The sequence below is a fragment of the Onychostoma macrolepis genome, chromosome 08 (assembly GCF_012432095.1).
Source record: "Onychostoma macrolepis isolate SWU-2019 chromosome 08, ASM1243209v1, whole genome shotgun sequence".
NCBI lineage: Eukaryota > Metazoa > Chordata > Actinopteri > Cypriniformes > Cyprinidae > Onychostoma > Onychostoma macrolepis.
In genome coordinates this window covers 21850114-21864522 of record NC_081162.1, presented here as the reverse complement: position 1 = coordinate 21864522, position 14409 = coordinate 21850114, and the positions used below count along the sequence as shown (strand labels likewise).

The following is a 14409-nucleotide window of genomic DNA, read 5'->3' as shown; positions in this document are numbered from 1 at the left end:
TATATATATAATATAACGAATAAATAGGCCTATACGAGAAATATATTTTCGCTTAAATCATAATTTAAGAAAACGAAAGAAAAACTGTGCAACAAGTAGCGCGAAAGGAAATCAGACGGCAGAAAGTGGCATCCTATTTTTTGTGGCTTATTTTACAAAAGCGCAAAGATGTGTTTTTATTGTGAATGTACACAAATAAAAGCAAACCTTTTACAATTTCGATTATCTTCATGACTAAAAGGAGTAGTTGCTTCCACTGTTACAAGGGGGGAAAAAATCAAGTGATTGCTCCTGCGCCGCATGCGTGCACACAGTTAAGCATTCTACCTTGACAATGCAGCCTGTTCATTATCATTATAAAAAACAATCAGTCAAACATATGGGGAAAAAGAACAATAAACACACTGCTCAGTTTAAATATGTAGTAAAATCTGTGCCGTTAAGCGTTATCACCGTACCGCCGTGAAGTTATGCAAAACATTTTGTTTTATGTGGATATTGGAACGCGAGTGAAGTAGGCCTATACATAAAAGGTAAATAATATTTTGGCATTCAAATACATCACGAATACAGAAACATTTTATTTTATATGATTGAGAGACCCAACATTGGTTTCAGTTCCGTTTAGCCTAAATGAATTCGTTTTGGTTTGTCGTTTATAGCTAGGCCTATAGCTTCTTACATTTTTAATTCTTGTTCTTTTCTAAATAGCCTACTGTTCATTGAAAGGATTTGTTGTGGAGTGAAGGGAACTAAAATAGCCTATATGTTTACTGTGTTTATTATGTTTGTAATTCGCGTCGGCCTAAAATGCGACTTATGTTGTTGTTTTTTTCTCTCTCTCTCTAAAAAAACTTTTTTTTAAATGTTTTTTTTTAATATACGCGTAGCTTATTTTAACCATGCAGCAAACCTTTTAAAATATTTTGATAAATTACTGAAAAATAAATAAATATGTGACTTTAAACCGTTTAACTGATTGTATTAATCGGTCAAAATTCTTATCGGTCGGTTAACGGTTAAACAGTTAAAATGAACATCCCCAGACCGAATAATTTTTTTGAGTGCATATACTTGGCAAAATTTCATAAATGAAACACACAGCAACCAAAATGTACTAATTTTTTGATAAAAAATAATTATTTTGCCAAGCAATGTAGTTATTCAGCAATGTGTAACAGAGTGGTTGCCAAGCAACATACAAAGATGCAGTGGTGCACATATGCCTGTGACCACAATACTGATGTAATGAGGTCACATATGTTTAAAGAGTATTTTCAGCATCTTCCAATGCAGCTCTGCCAATCATAGTCAGGGATGATATATCTTTTTTAGAATTGGAGTTTTAAAGACTGATCAAATTATGTTACTCTGTGTGTAAATAGGGCCTTTGAAGTAAATGGGACACTTCAAAAATATAATCAACACAGTCAATCTTGAAAAGCCTATACTTACAGTTCACAGCAATCAACATGCTCTTGTATCTCCGGTAATGGAAAAGCCTTGCTACAATACAAACAGACCACTGGTGGCCCATTTCCAGACGCTTGTCTTACAGCAACCTAACAAAAACATGCTTAAATTACAAAGGCTTAAATACTACAGAAATGCTGTGAGAGCGTTAAAGGAGCTGTTGAGCCAAAAATGAACTGGGTTCGGGCAATTCCTGAGCTCGGAGCCCTTCCCCAGTACAGCACGCCAACAACGTATTACCATACTCGCCAAATATGCATTACGTTACTAGTGCTAAATATATGTAAGTGTGAACTCGTGAATTGCTGATCGTATGTATATGTATGTATATATATGTATGTGTATGTGTATGTATGTATGTATGTATAATTTTTTTTTTTTTTTTCTTCTCTATAGGCTATAATTTAGTTTCTAGCCCTTGCAGTTCAAAAGTTATCTGCTTAAATGTAAATGAAATTTTGAGCTCTGAAATGGCTCCAAAACCACTGAGAGTGAGTTTGGTTATAGAATGTGGTTGTCACTCCTGTAAATAACTGAACTGTGTGTGAACAGACTAAAATACTGGTCTGACAACCATATTCTGCAGTTGTGAGCTAAAGAATACAATAGGTCTATACACCCCTAAAAACAATATAAAAAAAATAATAATATTCATGTGATATAATTTATGTTGTTACAATTTATAACATCCCACATTTATTGGTAATCAGTCACAACATGAAACTACCGGTAATTATCAGGTCACAAACTCAACCACTTTGGTATTCTACAAAATATCACAAATTTCTAAAATTGTTCAATTCTCATTTTATAAACACTTACTTCTGTATTTAGATCTTTTTACAGTGGTCTTATATAAATTGTTGCAGCTCCTATTCTGACTGCATCAGAGCACAGATACTCAGGAGTGTAGCCTTCATCTGGACATGGGATTGGTTCCAGAATTTTTGTCCTGGTGCAGCCTTGTGTCTTCAAAAGCTGAAAACCACCAGCCTCACTCAGTTTTGGAAACTGACGCATGAGCTCTTGACTAAACTCTAATGAAGAACAGTATCTGTCTGTTAAGGGAAAAAATGCGAAGAAACTACACATTAACATGCCGATCATTTCTTAATATAATCAAACAGAAAGTTTATATGTAACTAGAGATTAATCAATGCATCGGACTCTGATATAAGCTTTTGATCAATTTAAAACAATCAACATATTGGCTATAGCATTAAAAAGGCAATATAGCAAATTGGTAGCTCATAAGTTGTATAATGTTTGTGGCATAATCTGTTTTTCTCTGAATAAAATGGTAAAATACTTGCTAAAACAAAACTAAATCTACACAAAATATAGCAGGACAATGTGGACTAGGGTTGGGTATCATCTTAATTTTAGCCTTTCTGATTCTGCTTATCAATTCGTATGTATTCCTAGTTTCGATTCCATTAAAGAAAAAACATTCAAACATTTAGATATCAAATATATTTTTCTGTCTTTTTGCAAAACATTCTGTTGCAGCTGAAATACCATGAACAAAAATCAGCAGTCTACAGAACGTTCACAAGGAACTTTTGTCTATGGTTTTACTACCACATCAAACTTTTAAAAAAAAAACCTATTGGTGCATCCCTATATGAAACACTATGCTACTGTCATAATGTCCTTGTAAAATAAGATATATCAAATTGGTAACTGACCTGTTATAGTGCATATACTCACCAGAAAAAAATTATTTTCTTTTCTCCTAGTCTTGCTCTTTCCAGTTGAAATTTTTCAGGCACCTTTGGTATTTCTGACTCTTTCCGCCTGGCTAGGCAAAAAAATCTGTGTGTGTATGACACACACTTTTTCTTCATTCTAGGAGTTTGGGATGGAGTGAAATGCCTATTTCTTCTTAGTTGATTAACGGACTGACGAAGGCAAGGCGAAAATAGTCGATTCACTATAATGACAACATGGCAAATAAATTGTGTCTGGAATGGCATACTACCCATGATCTATAATAGAGATTATATATTATTATATTATATATAGATCAGTGCATACTACCATACAACTCCTTGCAGTATGTAATGTGTTAGAGACTCGATTTCGGGAGGGGGGATGGGGCCTATTATCGGACGCAGTCCTCAGTGAACCGTCTGTGGGAGGCACATCGCAACATCGCTGCACGATTTCTATGTGTCGCTGATTTTTTTCGTACACTCAATCAATACACTACTATTAAATATAAAGTTAAAACAGCTCACTTTACATTTATTTCAGAAACATGACCATTGATTTTACCTCAGATATTAAGGGGACTGAAGCGATAACAACATGGCTGACTGAGATTAGACTCACCTACCCACCAAATGCCCGTCGATCTGGAGCACATTCAGCTGTAGGTTGTTGGGGAGGTCCGGTTGTCAATAATGTTGAATTGTGCTCCAGGGCCTCGGCAGCGTCCCTTAAAAGTTTTGTAATTGAATTCCTGTCCATTTTCCAGGTTTCTTGAAGCATCTTGGAGACTTGTTGCCACTTTTCATCTGGATTTAGTCTGTCTCAGTTTGTTCTGTTTCTTCATCTCATTCCAGACAGATTGGATGATGATCAGATCAGATGTCTGTGTAGAGAGCACTGGCTGTTGTCAGACAAAAATCTCACTGGATTATTACAATTAATGGCAAAATGAATGTTTGAAAATGTAAAACTGATATTTCCTACTGACACACTACAGCAAAAGATAGAAATAACCGACTTAAAACCATTTTTTTAGCTGGTGAAAATACTAGTGTTCTAATAATTTTGGCCACAACTGTATATAGATAATACAATTATTGTTGCTGGCTATACTGATTTAATCTTTAGTTAGATCACAGTGTCCAATGTCCATCTTATTTGTTTTTAGGGAGAGACAGACAGCTGACAATAGGGGCATATTCATCACTGATAATGACAGCAGGGACAGAACAGAACAGGAAAGAGAAGATCAGTTAGTGCCAGTGCATCTTCAGCCAAACCAACCATCAGACCTGCCAGGACCTAAAGTGAAGGGAGAAAGGGTGTTCAAAACTTTGTGGTTTAAAATTTGGAACTGGTTAGAGTGGAATGAAGGAAAAGCATTTTGTCATACATGTAGAGTAGCAATGGATCTGAAATTGATAACATTCTCAAAATGTACCAGTGATGCCTTCACTGTTAAAGGGTTTTCAAACTGGAAGCACGGACCAGAAAGATTTAGAGGTCATGAGGCATCTTCGAGCCATAAGGAGGCCACTCTAAAATGGCTTCACTACTCTAGAAGTACATCTGTTAGCACGCAGATTCTGTTGGCAAAGCAAAAAGAGCAAGCACAAGCAAAAGAAGCATTCATAAAAATCCTTGAAACCATTCAGTTTATTGGTGAGCAGGGTCTTCCATTCAGGCACAGCAGAGATGCAGACAGCCTTTTTGTCAAATTACTGAACCTACAAGCAAGGGACAGTGCAACATTACAATCCTGGTTGCAAAGGCGAGACAAATACTGCTCCCATGAGATTCAGAATGAGCTTCTGAATATAATGGCCTCAGAGGTTACAAGAGTGCTTTCTGCACGCATTAGGAATAACAGATTTTTTAGTTTAATACTTGATAGTACAACTGATGTTTCCATGAAGGAGCAAAATTAATTTGTTATTCGGCATGTACGCAAGGCAAGTGGACTGCATGAGGTACTTTCAACCTTTAAGTTTTTCTTTGGCCTGATGTTGATTGAGAAGGTCTTGGAGCCTGTTGAGACCCGTATGTCTATTTTGCAAAGTCCCCACTTGTCTCTCAATGAAGCAAAATCAGCAGTGGCTAATGTCACAAAAATTCACGAATCACCAGCCGAAGAGAGCCAGTCGCTCTGTGCGTGAGGAAAGCTGATCACCAGCCAAGGAGAGCCAGTCACGAGGAGAGCCAGTCGCTCTCTGCGTGAGGAAAGCTGATCACCAGCCAAGGAGAGCCAGTCACGAGGAGAGCCAGTCGCTCTCTGCGTGAGGAAAGTGGATCACCAGCCGAGGAGAGCCAGTCGCTCTCTGCGTGAGGAAAGCGGATCACCAGCCGAGGAGAGCCAGTCGCACGCTGCGCAAGGAAAGTGAGTCGCCTGCTGAGAAGAGCTACTTGCCTGCTGCATGAGAAAAGTGCATTGCTGGCCTATCAGTGGGAAACTCTGTCGCTACTGGCAATAGAAATGCAACATCATTAGTTCTATTTTTGGACCCTCTGGCCTGCCATAGAAGGTTACCTTTTTCGAAGCCTGCCAACATACGGCAACATGTTTTGTGACTCAGTGTTCGTGTTGGTGTCAGTGTTCTGGACAATGTCAGTGGCACTGGCACACGTCACAAGTTTTTTTTTTTTGGATAAAGAGTGTAAATATTGTAAAAATTTTGTGTTCATTAGCACTATAATGTACATTTTGTTGCATAATAACATATATTGCATAGAGTATACATAAAATTCATTAATTTTAAGGTTTTTGAAGTATGTTGTGCCCTTAAATATTTTCAGTAATGTAATTTTTTTTTTTTTATAAGTGGAATTAAACCTGATATTGCCCAAAGCAAACACTGAGACACTGCGGATTCTTTGCTTGATTTATGTTATCATTGCATTTGCTGTGGCACATAATATTAAGTTTAAAATTGTATTGATAGTTCAAATTTTATTACATTTTATAGTATGAAATTCTGCCCCACCACTTTTGGAGTAGTGGTGCCACCCCTGCTCTGGCCAACGAATGCACCGGCGCGTTCTGATGGATTTTTTTGCTCATGACAGCGGAAACAACTTAAAATAGCCTACTCTGTAATTTTTTGGCCATACAGATTTGTGCAAGACATCCCTATAAACTATAAATGGTCTACTTTTAAACAAAACCTTGTGCTTTTGTAAAATAAAAATAAAATGAATAATAAACAGGGTGCGCTTTCAGCCGTCCCTGAGAGACTCTTTCTGAAACACATCTCAAAGATGAACTGAAACTCAACGAATAATTAGAGCCTGTCCTCCAACAAAAAACGACCCTATAGGTCGTTTGTGCAAGCCCTTATTACGACCCATATTTACGTTTTAAAGTTAAGCGCCCTCTACCACGCGTAAAAATAATGTCTTGTGTTGCGTCTGTCGTCATGAAATGACGTATGACTGTCATTACCAATCAAAATGCGTGTTTATTTAAATGCAATATGTGGACTTTTTACACCGATCTCACAGTATTCGTACATATTTTACTAGGTGGCTAATTCATGCGAATGACCACACCTAACCCTACCCTAAACCTACCCCTTACAGGAATCATGCAAAATCATGATTTTTAGTGCACATTTTATGAGCGCGTGCGTTCTCTGGGATCGAACCCATGATCGCGTAATTACATATCGTCGTATAACACAATGCTCTACCAACCGAGCTACACGAAACCCAAACCATGACGCAGATAAAAGAATACAAAACATTAATATGAAAATGTCCTGTTGCCGATAGGGGCGCAATTGTAGCATACGCTCTGATGGGTCGTATTTCAGGGATTTGGACAAACGACCTATACGGGCGTATTGGTTGGAGGACAGGTTGAATAATTATCAATTTATCATATGTATATGGAAATGACATATAACAAATAAAACAACATTATTCATTCTGTGGAATATTTTTAATAGTTTCCTCAAAGTACTAGCCCAGCAAACAATGAGCTGGCGGTCCACCAGCGGTTTTTCGGCGGCACAAATTCAACGGCTTAATACGGCCGACCAATCTAAAAATGCTGTTGGTCAGCCGGCGTTTTTTGGGTGGCACGCCACCAGCGGTTTGCCGCGGCTGGGCCTCCGTCGGTACACCAGTGGCAAAGCAGAGGGTCTGTGTTTCTACTGAGCTCTTACATGACATCTTTGTTATATATTACATTTATGTATTACATTACATTTTTACAGTTAAAAGGAATCTGAAGCACTGAATAAAAATAGTGAGAGTTATAATTAACAAAAGTATAGTATAAAAACTGCAAGCACATTTTTAAATGAAAATAATAGTTTGAATGATCGTAAAAACAACAATACAAAATCTAATAAAAAATAACAAAAAAAAAAAATCTATAAAAATTTAATAAAAATAAAAGTGCTACTTTGTCCCACTATCACCTGTGGGTTGCAGTTTACACCTATGTATGAATGGGTCATATAACTAATAAACGATTAAAATTCAAAATTAAATAAACATTTCTGTTATATTATTTATTTGAATGGTGCGTGACTGTGACGTGTTTTGATGGACTCGAGCTCTGAGTCTCATTCAAACGCTGCAGCGAGGGAGTTACCATGGAAACAGGGCAGCAGCTCTCCAACTGACAGCTGCAACACTGCGTCTCTCGCTGCTGTTTTCACCATTTTCAGGTGAGTTTAGTCCCTAAAATCACACAAATATTACATACAACTGTTCCTGACACTTTCTTTCTTGTAACTGATACGCTTCTGTTGAATATTTACTTCATAAAGACTGTTTAGTGTCTTCGAAAAAGTCCGTTAGCATCTCAACTGTTTTCAGACAATGTATGCTAACTGTATTTTGAGCTCTGATTGATCAAAGTTTTGACTTTTCATCACATATATTTGTAGTTGGGAGATTTTAATAGCTTTGTAAAGGTTTTGTCAATGTGTTATTGGAATTAGACGAATTTATTTAGCCTAAAATATGTGCTGTAACTTTACTGTTAATCGGTGATGTCACTTGTATTAACTGAATCAAGTTAAAACGTGATTTGATATTTAATGGCAAACAATTATTGATAAAAATTATTCTGTGGTTTCAGGAGTAACATTTCTACAACAGAAGAGAAGCTCCAAGATATCTAAATTTCTGAAGGAAGCTGCTGACAGAGATGTGGGAAACATAGGTAAGCTGCATGAGAAAGCTCATTAAATCACTTCATATATGCAAATATATAGTGAAAAAATGCATATCACCATGCATATTTTACAATTCTTTAATAAAGTTATTTTAAGAAGGTGATATTAAAATGTATTTTATTTCTGTGATCAAAGATGAATTTTCAGCATCATTACTCTTCAGTTTTACATGATGATTTTTCAGAAATCATTCTAATATGATGATTTGCTGCTCAGGAAATATTCCTGATTCGTATTTTGTTTTGTGTTTTGTGTGTATTATTCAGGATTCCTTAATGAACAAAGTTTAAAATGAGCAGTGTTTATTCGAAACAAAAATATTTACTCTCACTTCTCATCAATTTAATGCATCCTTGCTGAATAAAAATGAATTTATTAAAAAACCTCACTGACTGTAAACTTTAGAACAGTTATTGTACAAAAGGTCTGGAGACTATTTAACAATGAATCCTGAAAAAAAAAAAGTTTACACTAAAATGTTTATCAGCACATCTTTTTTTTATATTGTTAATAATCAGAAATGTTTCTTGAGCAGCAAATCAGATTTATTTTTGAAGGATCATGTGACACTGAAGACTGGAGTAATGATGTTAAATTCAGCTTTGATCACAGCAATACATTACAATTTTAACATATTAAAAAAAAAACAGTTCTCTTGAATTGTAATATCATTTCACAATGTTATTGTTTTAACTGTTTTTTGAGTTGTGAGTATAAGAGACTTCTTTCAAAGATGTAAAAATCCTACTGACCCCAATCTTTTTAACAGTTGTGTAAATTAAGGCTGTCGCGATAACCGCAATATCGCAATACCACGCTATTGACGAGCATAACCGCAGAGGAATGCAACAACCGCAGCAACTGCGATATTTCAGTGTTTTCTTTTTCGTAAAGTTACGCCCTTCTTGTTTTAAACTTTGTGCATGTGTACTGAATATTAGTAATGATAACAATGTGTACCATGCTGATTTGCACAGAGGCTCAGTAAATTTGCACTTAACAAGCCTAAACAGACAGCGAATGAGAGAGAGATCGACTGACCGCGTGCGATTCCCTGCGTCTGTCCTTCAGGCCGAGTCATTTGTGAAAACAGGTTGTCCTGTCCAAGGAAAGCGAAATCTGTCTTAGCATCGACGCTCTGCTGGTCAGCTGAGCCTTTAAAAGTGGCGCTCAAAGTTAAAATGATTTAAACAGCGTGTTTCATTTACAAATCTCTGAATGAATCAGCGCTTTTGAACGTGTAGTTGAATGAAGACTATCTCAAAGACAGTCTCTTGCCGCCACCTTGAGGCGTAACAATGAAACTGCAGTGACTGACAGCCGTCTAGAACACGCAGGTGAAATATCAACAGAAAAGTATCTTGTCGATCAGAACTAACTGTATGTATATAGGCTATATGCTAATGATCTTATTGTCAGGTTTATGTTTTGTTATGTGGACCGTTATTTTGTCATTCTTTTCTGTTTACTTCACTTCCTGTTTCAACGCGATTTAGTTTCGGTTTGGTTAATTGGTTCCTGAATATGACCTCCTTACATCGTAACACATACGCACACAGATTATATATATATATATATATATATATATATATATCTGCGGTAATACCGCATACCGCGCTATTGAGCCACTCAAAATTACCGCAAGGGAAATTCCTTAACCGCGACAGCCCTAGTGTAAATTAGTTATGATGTTCCTCCCACTTCAATAATACTGTGGCATATGTACACTGTAAAAAATCCAATTAACAAAATGTTGAAAGGGCAAAAATATTTGGTTACACTTTATTTTGATAGACCACTTTAGACATTCTACTAACTATAAGTAACTTTGTAACTACGTGTCAACTAATTCTCATTCATTTGCAACTACATGTCTACTAACTCTCAGTAGGGTAGATTTAGGGTTAGTAGAATAAGTTGACATATACTTGTAAAGTTTCTCATACTCAGTATGTTGTATGTTGTGGACTATCAAAATAAAGTGTTACCAAATATTTAAGTTGAACTCTTTTTATTGCTTGTGCTTAGTTGAGAAGACATATTAAGTCTGCGTAAATATATATTAAAAATATTAAATGAATGGTTATTTTCAAATCCAGTCAACATTCAGAATGCTAAATGTTGACTAAACTAATAAAACAAATCCAGCTAACACTGAGATCATTCGGCACGTGCACGAGCCTGAGTGACTTCGTGGGAGAAACAGCGCCGTCATCTTGTCAAGTTCACGAGTCAGGTGAGTTGCACTAAATGAATGTTATTTTTTAGACTAAATTTAACGAGAAAATCATGCAACATATCCAATTTTTTTGAGTAGACATTTAGAAAGTGTTTTATGAGTTGTTAAAAAGTGGATATAAGACAGTGTATGTCAAGTTAAGGCATCAAATAAGTCAAGTGGCACTGAATAAATATTTGTACTTTACGTTATACTGCATTTATAAAAACGTATATTATAAAGGTGTAAATGTTTTATATAAAATGTATATATTTATACACAAGCGTACAACATAAATAAAAACATTGAATAAGCGTTGTATGATATGTTATGTCTGAGGGAAATTTAAGTTAAGGGAACGTGCTCTCACTTTGTTTAATCCATAAAACACAATGTCAAAAGCTGTTACTATAATGAATTCTTGTCTCGTGAATGGCGCTTCTTAAGAAAAGTTTGTCGTTCTGAATGAAAATGAACAACTGAATCATTTCACGAGTCCGTTCAAAGTGTCTCAGTCAGTTCTAGGTTAGCGAATCACTAGATCGTGCACACAAGTTCCTGCGCAGGGAAAGACCGTGGCTCAGTAAACACTGGGACAACTGATCAATCAATTTGTAAAAGGTCACCATTGGTATTTATCAGGACCGTTATATTATGCTATTATTTTATGCTATTTAAGGTAACTTAGCCCTATAATATGAAATGTACATGTTCTATTACAAATCCAGTCAGCATCAATGCTCTCTGTTGTGCAATGGATGGATTTATGCCAAAAAAAAAAATAATAATAATGGTTTCAACTTCGGTTTCATCACAAATTGACTTAATTAACTGATATTGATACATTGTAATTGATTTAAAAGGCATCGTTTAATTTTTTTTAACTTAAAATGTACTTTTCTTTCTCCATCAGGGTGTGGCCAAAGGTTTCATTGCTGCTTTGTCATCACTGCAAGATTTCAGATGCAATCCCATTGGGACAAGACCACGAGAACCAGACAAGTCCTCTGCTTAATCTGACCTGTGCAGGAATTAAACCATGCCATGCTGGTTTCATCTGGCCAGAGGAGAACTGCCCCTCGACTGAGCCTGGTTTCTCCCAAGGTTTTCTACTCAGTTTCTATCACCGATGGAGTTTTGAGTCCTTGCCGCTGTCGCCTTTGGCTTGCTTATTTGGGGACGCTTGGCTGATTGCATAGACACTATTGGAAGAGAGCTGAATGTCTTCTTGCATTATTAACAAACTATTTTCCTGTTTGACTGTAAAGCTGCTTTGACACGATCAGTATTGTATAAAGTGCATTATAAATAAAGGTGACTTGACTTGATTTATATAACACCTGGTTCTTTTTTTATTTATTTTTTTACTTCTGCCTCATTTTAAAGATGTAATTGTGAACAGTAGTAATATTTGTAAATGTTTGTTTGCTAACATTTTGTTTAGCTTGTTTAGGTTTTTCTTAGTTCATTAAAGTTTAAACTGAATTTTGCAGTTGTATTACAGATGTAATGTTTGTCAGCTGGAGCTTTAAAGGGATAGTTATGAATGAAAATTTGCTGTTAATTTACTGACCCTTAGGCCATCCGAGATGTAGGTGACTTTTTTTTTCTTTAAGCCTGTATGTTTAGTCTGTATGACAAATGTTATTAATGGAGATTGTTATTAAATAATGGCTATTATGTGTTGTAAATTGTGTGTTTTTAGTGATTGATAAACACCAGTTAATCATTTTGAATAATTTTGTTAAACTATAAAAATGTATGTTTTAGTTCCCCCGCAATTTCTTATGATGCCCAAATAATAAATCTTAGTTGAGGTAACATATAAAACACATGGAGTAAAGTGTTAAATTTTAATTGACATAACTTGCTGTAGTCTTCTAAATGTTTGACCAATTAAAACATTTTATTTGAATGGACTATAAAACTACTTTTTAGAGTGTAGACTGTGTCTGTTCCCTGAATACTGAGGACAAATGATATGCTTACTAAGGGATATAGAATAAAATCAGATTGCGATTTAACCAAAATATAGCAAAGTAAGCTAAATAATGTCACAAAACTCTGGACTATTGATAGTACCCAGAATATCAAAGTCCAGTAAAGGAGGCAGAGATTTTTCGCATTTTACTCTTAAACTCTCAAATAGCCTTCTGATAATGTTTTGGGCTTAGAAACACTCTCTCTCTGTTTAAATCTAGATTAAAAATACATCTTTTAGTCAAGCATTCACATAACAACTCGTAACCTTGTACTCTAGTAATAAATGCACAATCATCTTTTGCCTGAAATAATATGAACAGCATCTATGCTAATCCTTCTCCTTTTGTTTTCCTGTTTCTATCTCTCAGGATTCCCATCCCAGTGTTACTACGGCTTGGATCCAGCCTCACTTGTGGTTACTTCAGATGAAGACCCCAGATGATGGCAACTATAGATGAACATACCAACCTGACAAATGTTATGTATTGTCATCATTGCCTTAAAGCATACGTTGAGTGATTTTCAACCCACTTTGTATCGTTACTATGATGGTAATATATGTGAACGAACAATGTTTAATCTTTCTCTGAGTTCCATGAGATACACCCATTTATTTGTCAGCCAAATAATATTTTGCATTATCCGAATAATGTTTATTTACATATTACAGACTTTGTGACAGTATAAAGTGGATTTAAATTCCCCGAACCTACCCTTTAATGGTTGTCCCTTTAACTGAACATGTGCTTTGAACACATAACTTGTATTATCTTAGAGTTATTGACAGACATTAATTTGTTGCCAGAAGATGCTCCCCATTGAGTCACAGTCACCTCAGGCTGTTGATAGGATTTTTTTTTTTTGAAACCTTGAAATTTTCTAAAGCTGCTTTGATTGTGAAAAGCATTGTACCCTTACAACAGTTAACCATGTTTTTACTATGGTAAAACTAGTAATCATAACTGTAGTAATCAGGGTTTTTTAGTTTTTCTCAAACTAAGGTTTTGATATCATGGTTCTACAATAGTAATATTTTAGTAATGCTTGAGTAAAACTGTGGTATCCATAGTTTTTGAAACCATGGTGAAGTTTGTAGTTACTATAGGTTTACTACTATGCTGTAGTAAGACCATGGTTATGGTAGTTAGTTACTGTGAATTTACTACAACAATCATAGTTAAACCATGGTTAATTTTGTGGTTGACTTTTGTATGGACATATGTGAACTGAATGCTTCTATTTGAAAGTCACCTTGGATAAAACCGTCTGATACATATACTGTAAATGCATTTGTATGTTTAATCTGTTTACTGAAAATAAACTCCCGGGTCACTTCGTGCGGCTGCACTGTCTGTAGTTGTGCCACTGACCCGTGATATAGGATTTTGGCCATATTAGTCATTCATCACACACTATCAACAGGCACGTCATGTAGGCTACACTTCTTGTATTTTGTTTGGGCACCACAAGGTGTCACTGTGGCCCCAAAGCTTACCCCTCGCCTACTCTGGCTCGATTGCACTCATTACCCCACGGACAAAGAAATGTAGAAATAAATAAAAGTGGAAATAAATAAATGTGGGGGAAAAAATGTAAAAAATACATAAGGAAATAAAATTATAAATAATTATTTATTTATTTTTTACTTTTCTTTGTACATTTATTTATATATGTATTTATTTATATTTGCTTTTTTACATTTCTTTGTACGTTTATTTATTTATAATTATGGCAGAATTGTATGGAGGACATCGGGACTCAAAAAGACATGTTTGAACATGCACAGGCAAAAACAATTTTTTTTTACCAAACTTTGTATAAATATAATTCTCAACT

At 35.5% G+C, this 14409-nt stretch overlaps 1 long non-coding RNA gene across 1 annotated transcript; it reads left to right on the top strand.

Moving 5' to 3' along the window:
- Positions 1–7759: 7759 nt before the first annotated feature.
- On the top strand, positions 7760–13956 carry LOC131545973 (uncharacterized). Its single transcript, XR_009272553.1, has 3 exons — positions 7760–7859; positions 8276–8359; positions 12942–13956. It is a non-coding gene; the product is annotated as an uncharacterized LOC131545973 (long non-coding RNA).
- The last annotated feature ends 453 nt before the right edge of the window (positions 13957–14409 follow it).